This window comes from Neolamprologus brichardi, chromosome 2 (assembly GCF_056152115.1).
Source record: "Neolamprologus brichardi isolate AB-2024 chromosome 2, ASM5615211v1, whole genome shotgun sequence".
In the NCBI taxonomy this organism is placed as follows: Eukaryota; Metazoa; Chordata; class Actinopteri; order Cichliformes; family Cichlidae; genus Neolamprologus; species Neolamprologus brichardi.
The window spans coordinates 10,672,982-10,695,280 of NC_142105.1; the positions used below are offsets into that span (position 1 = coordinate 10,672,982).

At 40.9% G+C, this 22,299-nt stretch overlaps 1 pseudogene; it reads left to right on the forward strand.

Moving 5' to 3' along the window:
* Positions 1-1,836: 1,836 nt before the first annotated feature.
* LOC148106075 (uncharacterized) overlaps positions 1,837-22,299 on the forward strand; it is a 47,526-nt pseudogene continuing 27,063 nt past the window's right edge.

Consider the following 22,299-nt stretch of genomic DNA (forward strand, 5'->3'; position numbering starts at 1 on the left):
ACAACAACAGTTGCCTCGAGGCAGTTTATCCTATGAGGGAAATACCCAACAAGTATACAGAGAAAACAGAACAAAAACATAAAGATCAGATGAGCCCTTGTGAGAAAGCACTTTGGCAAAAGTGGGGAAAAAAAATCCCTTCAACAGGAAGAAACCTTGGGCAGAACCAGGCAACCAGAGCTACTGTTTGGTTTTATTTCAGATACTTAATTTCCTGCAAAATGTACTAATTTGTACCTTTTCTTCAGTTCCTTAATATTTGGTAGAAATATGTTTATGTAAATGCAGACACAAAACTCACAGTTGCTCATGTCCTGGACTGTGATACAGTGAGGCTCTCGGGCATTTTAGAATTCTTTCAAATAATTATTCTCAGTATTTATCTTTAACAATATTCCTGCTGAGTCATACACACAGGAAGGATTACCCGTCTCAGAGGTGGTTTTATGACTTGTGCAAACTTTGTGCTCTCCAGCTCTGCATTGCTGTTTTAGGACGTGTTCAGCAAACAGAGTTACACAAAACAAAAATTTGTTTTTTCTTAATTTTTTTGCAATGGCCTTTTTTGCAGGTAAAAAGTTGTGAACAGCAGTTTGTTTTCCAGTGGCAAACTGTAGCAGCTACACTAAAAACTGGAACTCAGAATAGAGATCGACAGACAATGTGACTTACTCGCGTTGCATAGTAGGTACCAGTGGCAGCAGAATCAAAACACCACATCAAGCGCTAGCATTTCATGCACTGGTAACCATTCATTCTGTGGTTTTAATCCCTACTTGCATTTTATTTGCCCCAAAAACAGTTATGTACAAAACGAAGGAGAAAACAGCAGGTCCATACAAAGAAAGACTTGACGAAAAGGCAAAAAGAAGGTACGAGGAAAAAATCAAAGGAGTCATTTTATTTGCCCCAAAAACAGTTATGTACAAAACGAAGGAGAAAACAGCAGGTCCATACAAAGAAAGACTTGACGAAAAGGCAAAAAGAAGGTACGAGGAAAAAATCAAAGGAGTGAAAGGGTCAGACGGGCAATCAGAGTGGACTAAGACGTTAGCGTGCTGCCCAGCTTTCATCACGCTCATATTTAAAATTATATGGTTCGAAGTGTGAGTGCATACACTCATGAAGTGTTTAGTAACTTCAGATCCCTGCAACAAGCCCAGTTCCAGTTTACCGACGGATGGGTACACCCCAGGTTTTATTCTAAGTAAAGGGCAACCTTTCAAAAAATGGACAGAGCAGTGGAATAGCCAAGGCAATAGAACAATATAAAACCTGATTACTAAAATATAATTTATGTTACAAAAAAGATTTAAAACAGTTAAAAACACCCCTGGCCAGGGAGAACACACAGTAAAAACATAAAAGCAACACTAATTGCCCCTTGGGGATAAATAAATAAAGTCTCTCTGACTCTGGCTCTGAAAGTCCAGTGATGTCAGCCACAGCATTAAAATCCACTAAAATCGGAGCAGGGCAAAGAAAATCTGGTGGCGTCTCCGGCTGTCATGTTTGTCTCTTCACTCCGCAGTACTGGAAGAGAGAGGGGGCAGCGACAGTCACTATTCTTTCCAGTGAAAGGGATTTCTTGTAGCACGGTGTGTCTCGGGACTTACCCCACAATCCAGGCCCTCCGTTGCCTCTTCGTGACTTCGGAAACATGACTTGAACAATTTTTCTTCCACAAAGGAATCTGATAAAAAACAATCTCTTTACCCGCTGGCTTACCGTGGCTGCCATGCGACCTGCTATGGCAGTTAATAATACAACAGCTTCTTGCCATTCTTTGTGTCTCTGTTTATCTCCGTGTGACTGTTGTCTTGTAATAGCCCGCGCATGCTAGCCACTTGTGCCTACAATCGGTTTTACCCTGGAAATGATGTCACATTTTCGTACTCTATACACACTCAGGATGTGAGCCGACTGTTTCAGAAGCAGAAGCCCAGGAAAGCCCCCGGACCAGACGGTGTTTCACCCTCCTGCCTCAAAACGTGTGCTGAACAGCTAGCTCCCATCTTTACCTGCATCTTCAACAGATCCCTGGAGCTGTGTGAAGTCCCCTCCTGCTTCAAACGCTCCACCATCATCCCGGTCCCCAAGAAACACACCATTACACAGCATCTGAATGATTACAGACCTGTTGCCTTAACGTCTGTGGTCATGAAATCCTTTGAACGCCTGGTGTTAGCCCATCTGAAGACATTACAGGCCACCAGTTCGACCCCCTGCAGTTTGTCTACTGGGCAAACAGGTCGGTGGATGATGCAGTGAACATGAGACTGTATTACATCCTGCAACATCTCGACCGCCCGGGAACTTATGCCAGGGTCCTGTTTGTGGACTTTAGTTTGCCCCTTACTACAATTGTGCCTGATCTTCTCTCCTCCAAACTCTCCCAGCTCAGTGTATCACCAGCTACCTGCCAGTGGATCACCAACTTCCTGACAGAAAGGAACCAGCAAGCAAGACTCTGGGAGATCACCTCTGAAACTCGGTCCCTCAGTATTGTGCCCCTCAAGGATCTGTCCTCTCAACACTTTTGTTTTCCTTCTACACCAATGACTGCACCTCCAAGAACTTCGCTGTTAAACTCTTGAAGTTTGCAGATGACACCACCATCATTGGCCTCATTCAGGATGGTGATGAGTCTGCATACCAGCAGGAAGTTGAGCAGCTGGTACTCTGGGGCAGTCAGCACAATCTGGAGCTGAACACGCTTAAGACTGTAGAGATGACAGTGGACTTCAGGAGACATCCCTCAACACTGCTCTGCCTCACCATATCAGACAGCCCGGTGTCTACTGTGGAGATCTTCAAGTTTCTGGATACCACCATCTCCCAGGACCTGCGTGTGAGACCAACATCTCCTCCATCCTCAAAAAGACACAGCTGAGGATGTACTTGCTGAGACAATTGGGGAAGTACAGTCTTCTACAGGAGCTGCTGATCCAGTTCTACACTGCAGGCACTGAGCCTGTCCTGTGCTCCTCCATCACAGTCTGGAATGGGGCAGCCACTAAACAGGACAGGTGCAGACTGCAGCGGACTGTACAGGGAGCAGAAAAGATCATCGGCGTCCCCCTGCCCTCCATCCAGAACCTGCCCTCTGGCAGATGGTAAAGAAGCCTGCAGACCAGGACCACCCGACATAGGAACAGTTTCTTTCCCCTTGCCATCTCCCTCCTAAACAGTTGAACTGTCACACTGCTAGACTGCAACAGCACATTATATATATATACTGTGGTATTCATTTCATTTCTGTTATCCTGTTTTTTTTATATAACATTTATATATATATATATATATATATATATATATATATATATATATTAGGGGTGCAACAATACTCGTATCGATATTGAACCGTTCGATACAGTGCTTTCGGTTCGGTACGCATATGTATCGAACAATACAAAATTTTTAATTTATTTTATCAACTTTCCTTCTGACGATGCTGTCTGTGTTGAGCGCTCAGTGGATCTGCGCTCAACAGTGCAGCCTAGGCGGAGTAGTCGAACGCAGATTCACTGAGCGCAGGGCAAGCTAGCGAGACAGAAGCTAAGCTCGTTGCAACATGGCAAATTGAACCTCCCCCACCCTAATTCAGATCTGGCGTTTGGAACTATTTTGGTTTTCATGTGACGTATGACCCTGAAGGTAAGCGCGTCATGGACAAAAGTAAAACAGTATGTTGGATGTGCCAAGCAATGCTCAATTACATTGGTGGGAACTAGTGCGTTAGTGCAGTTTGCTTGTTAACGTGTTGACGCCGTCCAGCCCCATGCACGGGGCGATCCGCGGTAGCTCGTTAACGGAGATTTGCCGTGTTGTTAACGTTGACAGCACTAGTGGGAACACAACAAATATGACTGCACATTTACTCTGACACCATCCTAGTGCAAAGACAAGTGGAAGCAGACAAAAACAACAAGCACACATGCTACAAACTTTAGCCGAGTCATTTAGACAGCTGTTAGCACATGATTCTCCTTATGGGGACCTGATATGTTTAATATGCTGCTGAGAGTATAGCCCAGAAGAAGCGTATAGTATAGCTTTTATTTTGGAAAGAGCCATTCCTCTGTAATAAACTCTCTTTTCCAAAGATGAGTGATTTCTCAATCAGATAGATTTATTATTTTATCCCTTTGTTGTTTCAGCAACATTAAATTTAAAAACTGTACTTTTGAGTTAAAATATATATTTATAATTTCAATAAATGACAAATTAAAAAGGCATGAACATTTTTTTTGTATTGAAAAAATATCGAACCGTGACACCAAAGTATCGAACCGAACCGAACCGTGAATTTTGTGTATCGTTGCACCCCTAATATATATATATATATATATATATATATATATATATATATATATATATATATATATATATATATATGTGTGTGTGTGTGTTTGTGTGTGTGTGTGTTTGTGTGTGTGTGTGTATTGTGTCATTTATATATTTTTATGATTTACATGGCTGTGCTTGAGAGTCTACCGGAACCAAATTCCTTGTATGTGTTTGCTCATATACTTGGCCAATAAATGAGAAGATAAAAATTCACAACACAAAATATATTTATATGCAGATGATTTATTACTCTATCTACAAGACCCACATAACTACACAATAAACTGGAATAAATCAACCATTCAGTCACTTTCTGAGGAAACCTGGAATCTTACAGCTCAGGATCCCTCCTTCCCACTTCATACTGGGAATATTAAATACTTAGGTATTACATTTCCCCCAGACTGTCTGTCACTGCTCTTTCACTTCAATCACACCTATTTATTATAGAACAATGAAGATATAGTATAACCCCCCGCCCCGCCTGTGACGTGGGATGGGTATTGTTTAGGTTTTATCCGATACCAGTACCATACTGGTACTTTTGAAACGGTGCCGGTGCTTAAACGGTGCTCGGTGCTTAAAGAATGGAGAACACACAATTTGTCCAAAAACCTCTCATGTTTAGCTGTTTTTTTGTAAAAAGATAACAATGTTAGCCTTTTCTGCAGCTATAGGGCATATATGGTATCACTCTTGGCTGGAAGCAGTGCTTAATCAATGGAAAAAACACAAACTTTGTCCAAAAACCTCTCATGTTTAGCTGTTTTCCACTTTTCTTTGGTCATTTTATCCTTTTTGACCAGGGTGACGGGAGTATCTGCCATCAAACAAGAAGACATCCGCATGTAACTACGACGGTGTTTGCTAGTTCACCTTACGTGCATTAATTTAATAACGTGGTTAGCCTACTCAACGTAAATTACACACAAACAACATTAAGTTACTGACCCAAAGAAGAACGGCTGCTGCTGCCATCATCATCCATCATCATTTCTGCTACACTGGCAGGGCTAGGGGCCAGGACTCTAATCTTTGGGTTTTTGGGGGATGTTGCTAACTCCGGATAACAGGCACCACACCGGCAGTAGATGTGCTTGGTGTGAGGTCTCGCAGCAAGCTATCAAATATGGTGCATTTCTCAGCTTTTAAAAAAACGCTATACGTCGCCAGGTGTTTCATCAGAGGTTTCATCATTCGAGGAGTTACCTCCTTTGCACAGTATCACAGTATCAGCATAATAGCACTTGTTGCAGGCTGCTGAGTTTGCATCTTTTGCTGTGAAGTACAGCCAGACTTTGACCGCTTCGCCTTGGGCATTTTTAATCTGTAGCTCTGCTCTAAAAGAACGTACGTACCTGGGCCCGCCTACTACGCTTGCAAAGGTAAAATGATTGGCTAGAATTCTGAGTGTATGACATCTCAGGGGAAAAAAGCACCAAAATAAAGCACCGAAATGTGTGCTGCTTTTCGATCTGGTTACTACCGTTTATGTCAGAACCGGTATCCATCCTTAGTAGTAACGCCCCTAAGCGGCAATAAGGAAAACAAGTGGAAATGTCTTGTTTTATCCACCAGGGGGAGCAGTGTGGAAACACATTCATTTATAGGCTTGCTACAATATATATTTATACCTTTTAATTTTGTTCAGGGATTCTATAATTATTACATAATTAGCCTTTCTATAGATTATTGATATAGATATATCTTTGCAGCAAATAAAAAAAGTTTTTGCACACCAAACAAGCCAGGCAGAAAGAGACTTTTGTTTCTGAACACAAAAGCATAAAACGATTTTTTCATGGCACTGCTAATATTTTGGTATACAATGCGAAATTTAAATTTAAATGTGCTCCGATTGTGCAACAATGTTTATGTGTGTGTATTTTTCCCAGAAATATGTGATGCTTTGTTCTAAATATTTCTGATGATTGATGAGGTCAGTGAAACGAAGCTCTGGCACTGTGCTTTAAACTATTATCTGCCGCCAGTCTTAGTATATCACAATTTAGAATGTTTGTGCTGCGAAAGGGACAGTCAAAATCCAGGGGCACTCGCAAATAAGTGTCCATAATCTTCTTTTATAATTGCCTTCTTTCTTGTTTCTTTTTCCTGTTGTATGTTCTACAGTAAGAGGGAAAAACTGTATTATTATCCTCTAGAATGATACTGCTGTATTCATGAAAGACTTCCAATAAGCATGAAGCAATAATTCAGCAATAGTTTAATGTAACTGGAATATATAAAATCAAACGTTTATTTATTCAAAAACCTTTTTTATCACTTTCCTTTAAACATTTGAAATTGCACTTATGAAACAAAATCACATGAACAATTTACATGTGTACAAATAAAAAGTCAGCATATTGAGCAGAAATGATTTATTTGAGTACACAGGTCAGCTGTTCGCAACAGATTTCACGATCATGTGGTGGATTTGTTTGTAATAATCCAGCTGTCCTCTCGATAAATCTTAATACTATCTGCAATGCTGTGAAATACCTGAGGGAGGTAAGATTTACCTGATTCAAATCTAGACCTTATGAAAATGACAGACAAAATACCTTCAGTCAAATAAATTAATACTAGAGCTAAAATAATTCAATCAGATTCAGGTTTTCTTCTGGGTTACAAAAGATCTTTACTTCTAAAGTTCTTTATCCAGTTATTATTCCTGTATTTTTAATCCATTAGTAACTGTAGTGGTTCATGGCATGATGTAGACAACTAAACTGAAAGGAGAAAAAAAACACTCTAGAAATGTATGTAAAGTTTTTTTTGTCTTTTTTTAGTCTTGGATTGTGTTTAGTTAGAAGACCATAATTCTGCTTCATGCCAGTCTGTTTTGCAGTTTATCTGATGTGACACTGATATTTGCTAACACGGGCATTAAATCTGCCAACATTATACAACATACTGTCAGAGTTGCTGTGTGAAGCAGACAGTTGGTGCACGCACGCAGAATTCACCAGCAGGTGAATCTCTCCTGCTGTTTGCTGAGCTGCCACGTTGCCGCTGATATTAATACAAACTGCTGACCCGAGCTCACTCGCTAAAATATTGGCTTATTATATCAGACATTATTATCTTGGTGTGTCATGTGTCTGTTTCTGGACCTCTCTGACCTCATATGGTCTGCCTGCTAAATGGCTGCAGGGGTCAGAGTGGATGCTCCGGTAATGAATCATTATGGGATGAGCTCAGCGATGGCTGGAGGAAAAGCTCGGCCTCCAGCTCGTCTAGGATCTTTTGTTAGTCAGGAGGCCAAAGTGAAAACACAGCTGTTTACGGCTGGTAAAGGTTGACCTCTGTGACCCCATCGGGAAGAGAAAATCTGTAAATTCTGGCTGGGCGGATGCAACCAGCTGCTCCAACTGTAAGAATGGTTCAAAATAATGTAAAAATGATTCTCAAGTTATTGTTCCCCAAACTTTTAGAGTCACATTTTGTTAACAATTTTCTCCCGAGAAGGTTTAAAAAAGAAACCTTTCACATTTTTGTCTTGCAACTTAAATAATTTGTTTTCGTGGACTTTTTAAAAAAGACTTTAGTCAACTGGGGATGAAATGCAGTAATGTTTAATAAAATATGTCTTTATTATCCTGTGGGAACAGAATCATTAACAGCAAAGTTCAAAGTGGTGACCTCCTGATCTTTGCTATTGCAAATCCATCTGCCAATATCTTTTCAACTAATTCAGCTAAATCAAACTTCCCAGAGGATAAATGCTTTCATTTCTTTATACTGTGTAAGGAAAAAGAAAATCTATGTTAACGCAAGATAAGGTAATCCTGTTATTACACAGACAGGCTAAATAGGATAAAACAAGGTTTCTGATCTTTTCTGCCAGTTAGAGAGTTTTCTAGTTCATATGCTGATTCCAAGCTGAATCACGCATGTTGTAATTAAAACCCTCTGGGACTCATCCATGAGTCACAGGGAAGCACTTATTTGATGTTTTATTAAAACTTCCGTTATGGATTCATATCAGGACAGACTTGGTCTCACTTGCAAATGACTGCAACTTCTAAAAGACTCTTTAAGATCAGGTATATAGACCCCATGCCTTTTATGAAGAGAGAAATCGAATAAATCTAGTGGACTCTGGTAATAAAGGCATACCCTTAAAAAAACAACTTGGAAATAGCTGTAGCACCTGCTACACACAGATCAACTGAAGGCAGTTTATTGCACTCGTACAATTCAACTTCAGCAACTCTGGATCTGACTTACTCAAAGTCTATTTTTTTTTAATCTTTTTTGGGGTGTTATAGGACTCCCTCTCAGATACACATCGTCTTGTAGTGGTACAGATGTGCAGATTAAAGCCTGAGGTGTGGACAGCTCATCTGTGATTCAGAGGTGAAGCTCCTCGCCATACTGAGACATTGTTTACAGATGGATATCCCTCCGGATCGCTCTCTGTAGATTTGTATCACCAATCAATATTCCCCCTTAAGTCAGTCCGACGTGATCTGAGTGGGCTCCCCCGCCTGTCCGCCATGATGCCTCCCAGACTATGAATCCAATTAAGCGCTGAAAACAAAAACAATATTTTTAACCGTGGAGCTGGAGCGGCTGCATAATTTATGATTGTCCTTTTTTTTCTGTATCTCTTTGAACGGGTCGAATAAAACCAACATCCATTCAATAATGCATGACCTGCGGTTTTGTTAATAGGCTTTGTAGTGGCAGTAATGTACTTTCCTACATGGCTGATGGAGATTATGGCCAGCTCCCTCCGCTTGCCAGTTATCGATCTGCCGTAATGCCCCCGGTGTCCCCTCAGCCCAGAATCTCAACCCCAAAACCACACACACACAAACGGAGTGTGTTTTCAAAATCTACTGTACTGTCAAAATAATTCAGCATTCTGTCTGAGTGGGCCTGTTTTTTTTTTCTACATTTGACACAGTGACTCTTTCAGTGCACGTCAATAATGCTATGCTGTATTGTTCAAAGATATTGTGTGTTCTATTATAATTCACCAGGTTGGCTCACATCCTCAACCAAGCACTCACTATCTCCCTTATGTAATTTTTTTTTTGTTGGAGCTTCCACAACCACCTCTAATTACTTCTGTGATTCTAATAAACTGTAATTAAATTACTTGTTACTAAGAATAGTATTCTAGTACCCAATTAAAGCTGTTTATTAAACAAAACAGTTCTTCTTGTTTCCGATACCTTTCTTCACATTTAAACACTACACTGCAGAGTAGAATCGATCGGGTATAACGTTATGACCACCTTTTTGTTGCCGAAACAGACCTGACCCATTGAAACATGGCCTCCATGGATCACACTTGTTTTCCAGTATATCCCACAGATGGTCGATTGGACTGAAATCTGGGGAATCTGGAGGTCAAGTCAATACCTCAAATTGGTTGGTGTGCTCCTCAAACCATTCCTGAACCATTGTGGACTTTCAGCAGGATAATGGACCCAGTCACAAAGCAACAGTCTACAATGCTTAGGTAGGTGGTACAGGTCAAAGTAACATCCATATGGATGGATGGCAAGAGATAAAGTTTCCCAGCAGAAAATCACTCAAAGAATCGCACTGCACAGCTCACATTCTTCCCATAATACATCCTAGTGCCATCTCTTCCTCAGTTAAGCGACATGCACGCACCCGGCCATCCACGTGATGTAAGACATGATTCATCAGACCTAGACCACCTTCTTCCATTGCTCTGTGGTCTAGGTCTGTTGCTTCTTGGACAGGGATCGGCATGGGCTGGTCTGTAGCCCCATAAACAGCAAAGTGTGATGCTCTGTGTATTTTTAAACAACTTCCTCCCAACATGCATCAGTGTGTCTTTGCCACTCATCATGTCATTGGTCCTGTCATTGGTTCACCACTGTTCCTTCTTTTCATTTAATTTAATTTAATTTATTTATTTCACACTTGGTTCAACAGTTTCAACAGTTATGTTCTTTCATACACACAAACTATGCTTTCTCTCAGTATAATTCAATTCAATTCAATTCAATTTTATTTATATAGCGCCAAATCACAACAAAAGTCACCTCAAGGCGCTTCATAGATACAGAGAAAAACCCAACAATCATATGACCCCCTATGAGCAAGCACTTTGGCGACAGTGGGAAGGAAAAACTCCCTTTTAACAGGAAGAAACCTCCGGCAGAACCAGGCTCAGGGAGGGGCGGCCATCTGTTGCGACCGGTTGGGGTGAGAGAAGGAAGACAGGATAAAAGACATGCTGTGGAAGAGAGACAGAGGTTAATAACAGATATGATTCAATACAGAGAGGTCTGATAATACATAGTGAGCGAGAAAGGTGACTGGAAAGGAAAAACTCAATGCATCATGGGAATCCCCCGGCAGCCTACATCTATTGCAGCATAACTAAGGGAGGATTCAGGGTCACCTGGTCCAGCCCTAACTATATGCTTTAGCAAAAAGGAAAGTTTTAAGCCTAATCTTAAAAGTAGAGATAGTGTCTGTCTCCCGAATCCAAACTGGAAGCTGGTTCCACAGAAGAGGGGCCTGAAAAGTGAAGGCTCTCCCTCCCATTCTACTTTTAAATACTCTAGGAACAACAAGTAGGTCTGCAGAGCGAGAGCGAAGTGCTCTAATAGGGTGATATGGTACTACAAGGTCATTAAGATAAGATGGGGCTTGATTATTTAAGACCTTGTATGTGAGGAGCAGGATTTTGAATTCAATTCTGGATTTAACAGGAAGCCAATGAAGGGAAGCCAAAACAGGAGAAATATGCTCTCTCTTTCTAGTCCCTGTCAGGACTCTTGCTGCAGCATTTTGGATTAGCTGAAGGCTTTTCAGTGAGTTTTTTGGACATCCTGATAATAATGAATTGCAGTAGTCCAGCCTGGAAGTAATAAATGCATGAACTAGTTTTTCAGTGTCACTCTGAGACAGGATATTTCTAATTTTAGAGATGTTGCGCAAATGGAAGAACGCAGTCTTACATGTTTGTTTAATATATGCGTTGAAGGACATATCCTGGTCAAAAATGACTCCAAGGTTCCTCACAGTGTTACTGGAGGCCAAGGTAATGCCATCCAGAGTAAGAATCTGGTTATACCATATTTCTAAGCTTTTCAGCGCCGAGTACAATGACCTCAGTTTTATCTGAACTCAGAAGCAGAAAGTTAGCGGCCATCCAGGTCTTTATGTCTTTAAGACATTCCTGCAGTTTAACTAATTGGTGTGTGTTATCTGGCTTCATGGACAGATAGAGCTGGGTGTCATCTGCATAGCAGTGAAAATGTATGCTATGTCTTCTAATGATGCTGCCTAAGGGAAGCATGTATAATGTAAACAGAATTGGTCCTAGCACTGAACCCTGTGGAACTCCATAATTAACCTCAGTGTGTGAAGAGGACTCTCCATTTACATGCACAAATTGGAGTCTATTAGATAGATATGATACAAACCACTGCAGTGCAGTACCTGTAATACCTACAGCATGTTCTAATCGCTCTAATAGGATATTATGGTCAACAGTATCGAATGCTGCACTAAGGTCTAGCAGGACAAGCACAGAGATGAGTCCACTGTCAGAGGCCATAAGAAGATAATTTGTAACCTTGACTAAAGCTGTTTCTGTGCTGTGATGAACTCTGAAACCTGACTGAAACTCTTCAAATAAACCATTCCTCTGCAGATGATCTGTTAGCTGTTTGACAACTACTCTTTCAAGGATTTTTGATATGAAAGAAAGGTTGGAGATTGGCCTATAATTAGCTAAGACTACTGGGTCTAGAGATGGCTTTTTAAGTAAAGGTTTAACTACAGCCAGCTTGAAGGCCTGTGGTACATAGCCGATTATTAGAGATAGGTTGATTATATTTAAGATTGAAGAATTAATTAATGGCAGGACTTCTTTGAGCAGTTTTGTACGAATGGGGTCTAAAAGACACGTTGATGGTTTGGAGGAAGTAATTATTGAAGTTAACTCAGAAAGATCAATTGGAGAAAAAGAGTCTAACTTAACATCAATGGTACTAAGAGTAGCTGTAGATAATATTACATCTGTGGGATGATTATTGGTAATTTTTTCTCTAATGATGAAAATTTTATTTGTGAAGAAGTTCATGAAGTCATTACTAGTTAACGTTAAAGGGATGGTTGGCTCAAAAGAGCTCTGACTTTTTGTCAGCCTGGCTACAGTGCTGAAGAGAAACCTGGGGTTGTTCTTATTTTTTTCAATCAGTGACGAATAGTAAGATGTTCTGGCTTTGCGGAGGGCTTTCTTATAAAGCAACAAACTATTTCTCCAGGCTAAATGATGATCCTCTAAATTTGTGACACGCCATTTCCTCTCCAGATTACGAGTCATCTGCTTTAGGCTACGTGTTTGAGAATTATACCACGGGGTCAGGTACTTCTGATTAGAGACCTTAGTTTTCACTGGAGCTACAGTATCCAGAGTCGTACGTAGTGAGGAGGTGAAATTATTAACAAGATAATCGACCTCTGTTGGGGTAGCGTTCAGATAGCTGCTCTGCTCTATGTTGGTACAGGGAATTGACGATGATAACAGTGGGTGGATTATATTCTTAAACTTAGCTACAGCGCTTTCAGAAAGACATCTACTTTGATAAAGTCTACACTCCACTGCTGTGTAATCAATTATTGTAAATGTAAATGTTATCAGGAAATGATCAGACAGGAGAGGGTTTTCAGGAAACACTGTTAAATGTTCAGTTTCTATGCCATATGTTAAAACAAGATCTAGAGTGTGATTAAAGTGGTGGGTGGGTTCTTTTACATTTTGAGAGAAACCAATTGAGTCTAATAACAGATTAAATGCCATGTTGAGGCTGTCATTTTTAGCATCTACATGGATGTTAAAATTACCCACAATAATTATTTTATCTGAGCTCAGAACTAAATTAGATATAAAGTCTGAGAAATCAGACAGAATCTCTGTGTAAGGCCCAGGTGGACGATAGATGATAACAAGTAAGACTGGTTTCTGAGTTTTACAGCTGGGGTGGACAATGTTAAGTATCAGGCTTTCAAATGAATTAAAAGTCTGTCTTGGTCTTTCATTAATTAATAGACTGGTGTGAAAAATTGCTGCCACACCGCCCCCTCGGCCTGTGCTTCGAGATTTCTGGTAGAATGACTCGGGGGTGTTGATTCATTTAAACTAACATAATCATCCTGCTGCAACCAGGTTTCTGTAAGGCAGAGTAAATCAATTTGTTGATCAATTATTAAGTCATGTACTAACAGAGACTTGGAGGAGAGAGACCTAATATTTAATAATCCACATTTCACTGTTTTACTCTTTGGTTCAGATGTGGATACTGTATTGTTCTTTCTTTGTAATTGTTTATGTTTAAGTTGTTTGTTGCTGGTTTTTAGTTTGTTTTTTGTCTTTTTGGAAGCTGACACAGTCTCTATGGAGATGGGTTTTTGGGGGGGGTAGCAGGAGGAGAGAAGCTGCAGAGAGGCGTGTAAGACTGCAACTCTGCTTCCTGGTCCCAACTCTGGATAGTCATATTTTGGGGGGTTTAATAAATTTGTCCATATTTCTAGAAATGAGAGCTGCTCCATCCAAAGTGGGATGGATGCCGTCTCTCCTAACAAGACCAGGTTTCCTCCAGAAGGTTTGCCAATTATCTATGAAGCCGACATTGTTTCTGGGACACCACTCAGACAGCCAGCAATTTAAGGAGAACATGCGGCTAAACATGTCACTCCTGGTCTGATTGGGGAGGGGACCAGAGAAAACTACAGAGTCCGACATTGTTTTGGCAAAGTTGCACACCGATTCAATATTGATTTTAGTGACCTCCGATTGGCGTAACCGGGTGTCATTACTGCCGACGTGAATTACGATTTTACTGAATTTACGTTTACCCTTAGCCAGCAGTTTTAAATTTCCTTCAATGTCGCCTGCTCTGGCCCCTGGAAGACAATTGACTATGGTTGCCGGTGTCTCTAGCTTCACATGTCTGAGAACAGAATCACCAATTACCAGAGTTTGACCACCGGCGGGTGTGTCGCCGAGTGGGGAAAAACGGTTAGACACATGAATGGGTTGGTGGTGTACCTGGGGCTTCTGTTTAGGACTATGCTTCCTCCTCACCGTCACCCAGCCGCCCTCTTTCCCCAGCTGCTTGGGGTCTGCCGGGGAACAGCTAGCGGGGCCTATGCTATCTTCGGCTGCACCAGCTACAGGGGCCTGGCTAGCTACGGGTGAATGAAGGGTGCGAAGCCGAGTCTCCAATTCAGTAATCCTGGCCTCCAGAGCTGCAAATATGCTACATTTGTTACAGATATCATCACTGCTAAAGGAGGCCGAGGAGTAACTAAACATCTGACACAATGAGCAAGAAAGTGCAGGAGGGACAGGTGAAGTAGCCATGGTGCTAACGAGTCGGCTACGAGCTAAGCTAAGTTAGCGAAACAGTACAGAGACAGTGAGTGAATACTTTGGCTATAAATTAGGTAGGGAGTACACAGAAAGTGTGTTTCGGATGAAGCACGCGAAGATTATACTCTGAAAAAAGAATGTATTTAAAAGTTGTTAATTAAATTGCTAAGCAAATAAACTACTCAGAAACACCACTGTGTTTGAGCAGGAACAGGAAGTGATACTCTACCGCAGAGCGAGCGAACACCAAGTGTTATGCGACTTGCCTCATTCACCCATTCATATAACACTGCAACCATGCGTGAAAAGGAGCAGGAAGAAGAAAATATTCTTATTAGACCCTGCCCCCTATCTGCGATCCAACTAATATTACAAGTGGGCATCATAAACCAAGGAACAAACTAACATTTATCTCCAGGTCCTAACGCAGACCAAACAACAAATTTACAATCAGCAATATACCACTTCACATAATAACAAGGAGGGGAAAAAAGTATATAAATAAAATAGGCGAGAGAAAGTGGGAGAGAAAAAAAAATCCTTCTTCAATTAACTCCAATTTTGTTCATACTCTTCATATTGAATTATCGTTTTAGACATGTAACACTTTTAAAAACAATTAAATTAAATTTGTACAATTCTTTAGGTTATAATGAAGAGAGTTCCACAGTCGTATACCCCTAACCATTGGACTCATTAATCTTTGTGTAGTCCTAGCTAGCTTATGCTTAAAATAAAATTTCCTTCTGCTGTCTTCTCCCCCAGAACACATCAAAAATAAACTTTGTAACTTGAAAGGCAAAGTATTATTTTTAGCCTTAAACATAATTAATAATGTCCTTAGTTTCACTAAATCTCCTAATTTCAATAGTTTCGATTTTATAAACAATTTATTTTTATGTTCTCTATATTTAACGTTATGAATTATTTGTATCACTTTCTTCTGTAATAGGTTTAGAGGGTTCATGGCATTCACATATTCCCCCAAACTTCCACACAATAACTAAAGTATGAGAAAAATAATGAAAAGTATGCGCATTGACTTGTAGTCTAATAAATCTCGTTATCCCAAATTTTTCCCAATTTTTTCCAAAAATATAAATGTTTTTGACCATCTTCTTTCTAATATACTCAATATGTGATTTCCACGTCAAATTGCCGTCTACTATTACACCCAAAAAGCGAAATTCAGTAATTCTTTCAATCAATTCTCCATTAATAGACATAATAACTTCTTCCTCCTTTACACGATTACCAAATATCATGAATTTCATTTTTGTCAGATTCAAATATAATTTATTTTCATCAAACCATATTTTTAATATCTCATTTTTAATACCTGTGTTTTAACATCTCAGAAACCATGATTTCAAACAAATCTTTCAAATTCTCCCCTGAGCAATAAAAATTTGTATCATCTGCAAATAAAATCAAATTTTATCTTTTTGATACATCACAGATGTCATTGATATATAAATTAAAAGGTTTAGGTCCCAAAATAGCCTGAGGAACGCCACATACAATCTTCAATCTTTCAGAGGTGTTATCGAAATAATGTACATATTGCGACCTGTTTTCTAAATAACTCCTTATCCAATTCAGTGCCACTCCTCTTACAACATAATTATACAATTTAGAAATCAAAATAGGATGTTGTAACATATCAAAAGCTTTTTTCAAATCAATGAATACCCCAACGGTATATTTATTATTATGGGTTGCAGATGAAATATCTTCAAGGAAAGTCAACAATGCTAATGCTGTTGATCTATTTTTACGAAATCCAAATTGATTTTCATGTATTAGTTGTTGTTTTTTTCGATAAAACTATCAAATCTTTGCGCAAAAGGTTTTTCAAGCACTTTTGAAAACTGTGACAAAAGAGACACTGGCCTATACTTGTTAAAACTATGCTTATCTCCTGATTTATATAAGGGTATCACTTTTGCCACTTTCATTCGATTGGGAAATACTCCTGAATGTAACGAGAGATCAAAAATATAGCAAAGAGGAATAATTATACAATCTAATGTATTTTTAATTATGACCATGTCTATACCATCACAGTCAGTAGATGTCTTATTTTTAAAGTTTTCTACAATTGCTACTATTTCTTTTATGGTAATATCAGCAAAGAATATAGAATTAACCACTCTGCTTTCTCCTTTCCAGACTTCCTCATATTCTGGGTCATCATTTTTTCAAATTAGATTTGCTAAAGTAGGTCCAACATTTACAAAAAAGGAATTAATTTCATTTGCCACTTCGATCTTGTCTTCAACAACTTCTATCCATCCATCCATCTTCTTCCGCTTTATCCGGGGCCGGGTCGCGGGGGCAGCAGCCTAAGCAGAGAAGCCCAGACCTCCTTCTCGCCAGCCACCTCCTCCAGCTTATCTGGGGGAACACCAAGGTGTTCCGAGGCCAGCCAAGAGATATAATCTCTCCAGTGTGTCCTGGGTCTGCCCCGGGGCCTCCTCCTGGTGGGACATGCCCGGAACACCTCACCCAGGAGGCGCCCAGGAGGCATCATTGTCAGATGCCCCCATACTCCCGCAGCACCTCCCACAGGACACCCCAAGGGACACAGTCACATGCCTTCTCCAAGTCCACAAAACACATGTAGACTGGTTGGGCCAACTCCCATGCTCTCAAGTATCCTTGAGAGGATAAAGACTTGGTCCAGTGTTCCGCGACCAGGACAAAAACCGCAGTTTGCCAGAATCTCTTTGAGGCAGTCCGAAAGTCTTTTTCCAGGGCTTCTCTGAACTCCTCCCACACATTCCGCTTGGCCTGTCGGTATCTGTCAGCTGCCTCCGAAGTCCCACAGGCTAACCAAGCCTGATAGGACTCCTTCTTCAACCTGGTGGCTCCCTTCACCTCTGGTGTCCACCATTTGGTTCGGGGATTACCACCACAACAGGCACCAACCATCTTGCAGCCGCAGCTCAATGCAGTAGCTTTGGCAATGGAGATGCTGAACATGGTCCATTTGGACTCAATGTCCCCATTCTCCCTCGGAATGCTGTTGAAGCTCTGCCGGAGGTGTGCATTGAAGATCTCGCAAACTGGAGCCTCTGCTAGGTGTTCATAGCACACCCTCACTACGCGTTTAGGTGCACCAGGCCTGTCCAGCTCACCACCAGGTGGTGATCAGTTGACAGCTCAGCCCCTCTCTTTACCCGAGTGTCCAGCACATATGGTCGCAGGTCTGGTGATACGATTACAAAACCGATCATCGACCTGTGGCCTAGAGTGTCCTGGTGCCACGTACACTTATGGACACTCTTATGTTCGAACAAGGTGTTCGTTATAGCGAAACTGTGATTTGCACAGAAGTCCAATAACAAAACACCGCTCTGGTTCACATCAGGGAGGCCGTTCTTCCCAATCACGTCCCTCCAGGTCTCGCTGTCGTTACCCACGTGAGCATTGAAGTCTCCCAGTAGGACAACAGAGTCTTCAGGTGGAGCACCTTCCAGCACCCCACCCAGGGACTCTATAAAGGCTCGGTACTCTGAACTGCCACTCGGCACATAAGCGCAGATGACAGTCAGGACCCGTTCCCCGACCCTAAGGCGCAGGGAACAAACCCTCTCATCCACCGGGAAGAACCCTAACATACCGGCAACAAGCCGAGGGGATATTAGAATACCCACCCCAGCCCGCCGCCTCTCACCAGGGGCAACTCCAGACTGAGACAGAGTCCAGCCCCTCTCCAGGAGACTTGTTCCAGAGCCTAAGCCATGCATAGAGGTGAGCCTGACTATATCTACTGGTACCTCTCAACCTCACGCACTAACTCAGGCTCCTTCCCCACCAGAGAGGTGACGTTCCATGACCCAATTGCCAGTCTTGGTAGCCGGGGATGAGTCCACCAGGGTCTCCGCTCCTGGCCGCCGCCCGGCACACAATGCACCCGACCTCTACGGCGCCTCCTGCGGGTGGTCGACCTGCAGGAGGATGGGCCCATGTCCCCTTTTTGGGCTGTGCCCGGCCGGGCCCCATGGACTAAGGCCCGGCCACCAGACGCTCGCCCTCGGGCATCCTCCCCGGGCCTGGCTCCAGGGCGGGGCCCCGGTAACCCTATCCCGGGCAGGGTAAACTGTTCCCTCGATGTTTTCCTCATAAGCGGCTCCTGTATCGCAACAACTTGATTATTCTTAATAAAATAAAGAGGCATATCTGAGGGTGTGTTTTTCTTACCCAACACGTCTTTAAAAATATGCCAAATGCCCTTAATATTGTTTTTGTTTTCTTGAAAAAGTTTATTATAGTAGTCTTTCTTGGCTTATCTCAATATTAATACCAACTTATTTTTATAAACTTTATATTTCATTTCCACATTCTTAGTTCTGTATATAATCCCTATATAATTTATATTTCTTTTTACACGCACTTGTAAGACCCTTAGTTAGCCAAGGTTTTAAGTTCTTATTCTTTTTCTTATACTTAAATGGTACCAATGGACAATGTTTATCATACAAGGCCAAATAAGTATTTAAAAATGCTCCATATGGAAAGTTGACCTCGTTAACATAAACCTCCTTCCAGTCCACTTCCATGAGATCTTGTCTAAACTTGTTAATTGCCTCATTATTTCTTATCAATATAGAAATGACAACCCCTAGTCTCATCTAACCATGTTTCAGATAAAGCAATTATTTGGAACTTGCCTCTCAAACTATAAAAAAATCTTTAATCGAAGCAAAACTTCTATAAAGACTTCTGCAATTAAAATGAATTAGTGAAAATGTATCAGCTATTTCAACATTATCCCTGAATTGCTCCTCTGTATAATATTCACATGTGACATTATTTGTATTAAGCACATTCCTTTCAGGGTCAATACCTGCTTCAAAATCATATGGTTTATGATCTGAGTCGTCGAGCATTATGCATAATTATTCTAGGAATATTCTTTGGGCCACTTTTAATAGATACTGACCACCTCAGACTGAGAACACCTCACAAGAGAAGGAGTTTTGGAGGTTCCCTGACCTAGTCGTCCAGCCATCATAATGTGGCCTTTTGTCAAAATTGCTCAAATCCTTACGCTTGCCCATTTTTCCTGCTTCTAACATCAACTTTGAGGACAAAATTATGACTTGCTCCCTAACAGGTTCCACAATAAAGACATAATTGGTGTTATTCACTGCACTTGTCAGTGGTCATAATGTCACGACCTGATTGGTGTAAACGTAGCAAAAAGCAAGCATCCAAAAGCTACTTTAAAGAAACACGAAGGAGCAATGTGGTGAGCTTTCCCAGCTGATTGCATGGCTTGGTACACCTGGCTGGTGAGGGAAAGCTGGAGTGTGGACTAAAGCTTGTTGGTCTGGTAACTCAAACAGGCTCTCCTCCACACATTCCTCATTTATAAAGTGCTTTACAAACCCGAGCATTATGGCTAACAGCTGGATTTTCCCTTTTGAGTGCAGCTAGCCAAACAGCAAACAACCAATTACTGCTAAAGAGACAGAGAGTGGGAATTATATTATAATTTCTCAACATAAAACGCATAGTTGCAGCCAGGGGCAGCACAAAACTGTTTTTTAGATTTAGCCACTAGTTAGCTAACATAAACTAATGTTAGCCTCTAGCTGCCACCAACCAACCAACTACATGACGCAATGTTTTGTACTGACAGAAGATGGCGCTATATATGTTCCCAAAACTTAAACTGTAAGCACTTATTTCTTAAATCCAGCTTTACAAGCAGGGAGAGCAGCGCTCCATGATGTAAATACGCCTCTATATGTTTAGTGTTTCATGTCCTCTTTAAACAGTATATCGCTCATCACATTTACCAGTATGCATGTGTGTGTGTGTCTGTGTGGCATCATTAACTACTGTTTAATGACACAGTAAACTTGGCTTGTGCTCCATGATTTGTTTAAGCTGATATCTACTGCTGGCAAAAGTTTCCCACCTTGTTTTAGACATTTCTTCAGCTGTGATTGTGGACTGACGTAGGCAGACCAAACAAAAACAATTATCATGACAACCCGATACTGCCAAGATTATAACAGGTTTCTATCATCATATAAATATAAATACTGCAGTGATACTTTTGCCTAACACTGCATGGTGGGTGTACTGGCACTGCTAGAACATCATGTGAGTTGAAGAACCAGTAATAAGCATTCCAGCACATTTCATTACATTTGACACTTTGCAATAAACATTTATGGTTAAATATCAGTGTTTATGTGAAGCTTAGTCACATACCCACTTTTTAGGGTAACTGTCATTTTTAACAGCATATTGTGTGCACATATATTGCTGGTATAGATTCTGATCATGGCACTTTGCAATAAGTTCCCTGGTATGCAAAAACAGGGAAAAATACTTTAAAATACTCTATTTTAAACCAATTAATCGCACACTGCTCATAATTATTGGTTTAATAGTTTTTAATATGTCTACCCAGTACATGAAACAGTGGTCTTTATTTTCTTAGGCTTTTTAATTTCTTTCTCAATGTAATCATGGTGCCTATTAATATTGATATTTAAATTATTTGTAATTATCTCTATTGCACTTCCTTGCGTTGTACATATTGTTTGAAATTTCTTGTGCCAATAAAGCTGATTGAATCTCACTGAGCTGAAAAGAGCAAGGCAGATAAGAGACGAGGAGATGGTTTGCGTTAGAAGATCGTCTCAGCTAATCCAATAAGTGAAGCCTCTCCTTTCCTTCAATCTGATTATTCCAGTAATTAAGAGAAATTGCTGGAGCGTAGCTTCAATAAGGCTTTACATATTCAGCAGTAGGAGAACAGTTCTGATATGTTCTTCTTTTGGACTCTGATTACAATCCTGCTGACGAATAGAGCTGACTCCTGTCACAGAGAGAGCCGAATGACCGCTGCAGATCAACGGCCGTTTAATGTGCGCAGTTTAATAAGCTTTATTAGGCAAAGAATGGAGGCGTCCTGATCTCAAACCAGTGTTTCTGAACCAGTTATGAACTGCCATGATCACAGAGAAAGTGGATAAAAAAGCTGACTTCAAGAACTTAAATGCAACAGCAAACACCGTGTTGACCTGAATTGGGGCTCTGTATGAAGTAGTTCACAGATCGTGATGTTGTTGTTCATTTTATTTAAATATATAGAACATATGTAGCTGCACACTGCACTGCCTTCCACACATGCATGATTTACTCTTCTGTCTTCTTTTATCCTTTGACTGAAATACACTGCTATTCTGCTATTGTTCAAAACAGGGGCGATTCTAGGATCAGAGCTTTGGGGGTGCTAAGCACCCAGAGAGCTGCCCAGCCAGGCAAGATAAACCTGTCTTTGTCAGTCCCTGCATCCTTAAATATCTCCAGTTGTCCCGGGTCCTCTCTGACTGTCTCCTTGGTGCATTTAAACCCCTGTTCCTCCCTGTCCTCATCGTCTGTTGTCTTCGTCTCCGTTATCAGTCATCATAATTTTACGATCTCTGTGCAAGTCTGCAAATTTCTTTATTAAATCATGAGATTCTTAAATTCCTCAAGTTTCTCTGTGCCTGGGTCCTCGTCACAAAACATGACATCACTGTTTTGTACATTTTAACACAATT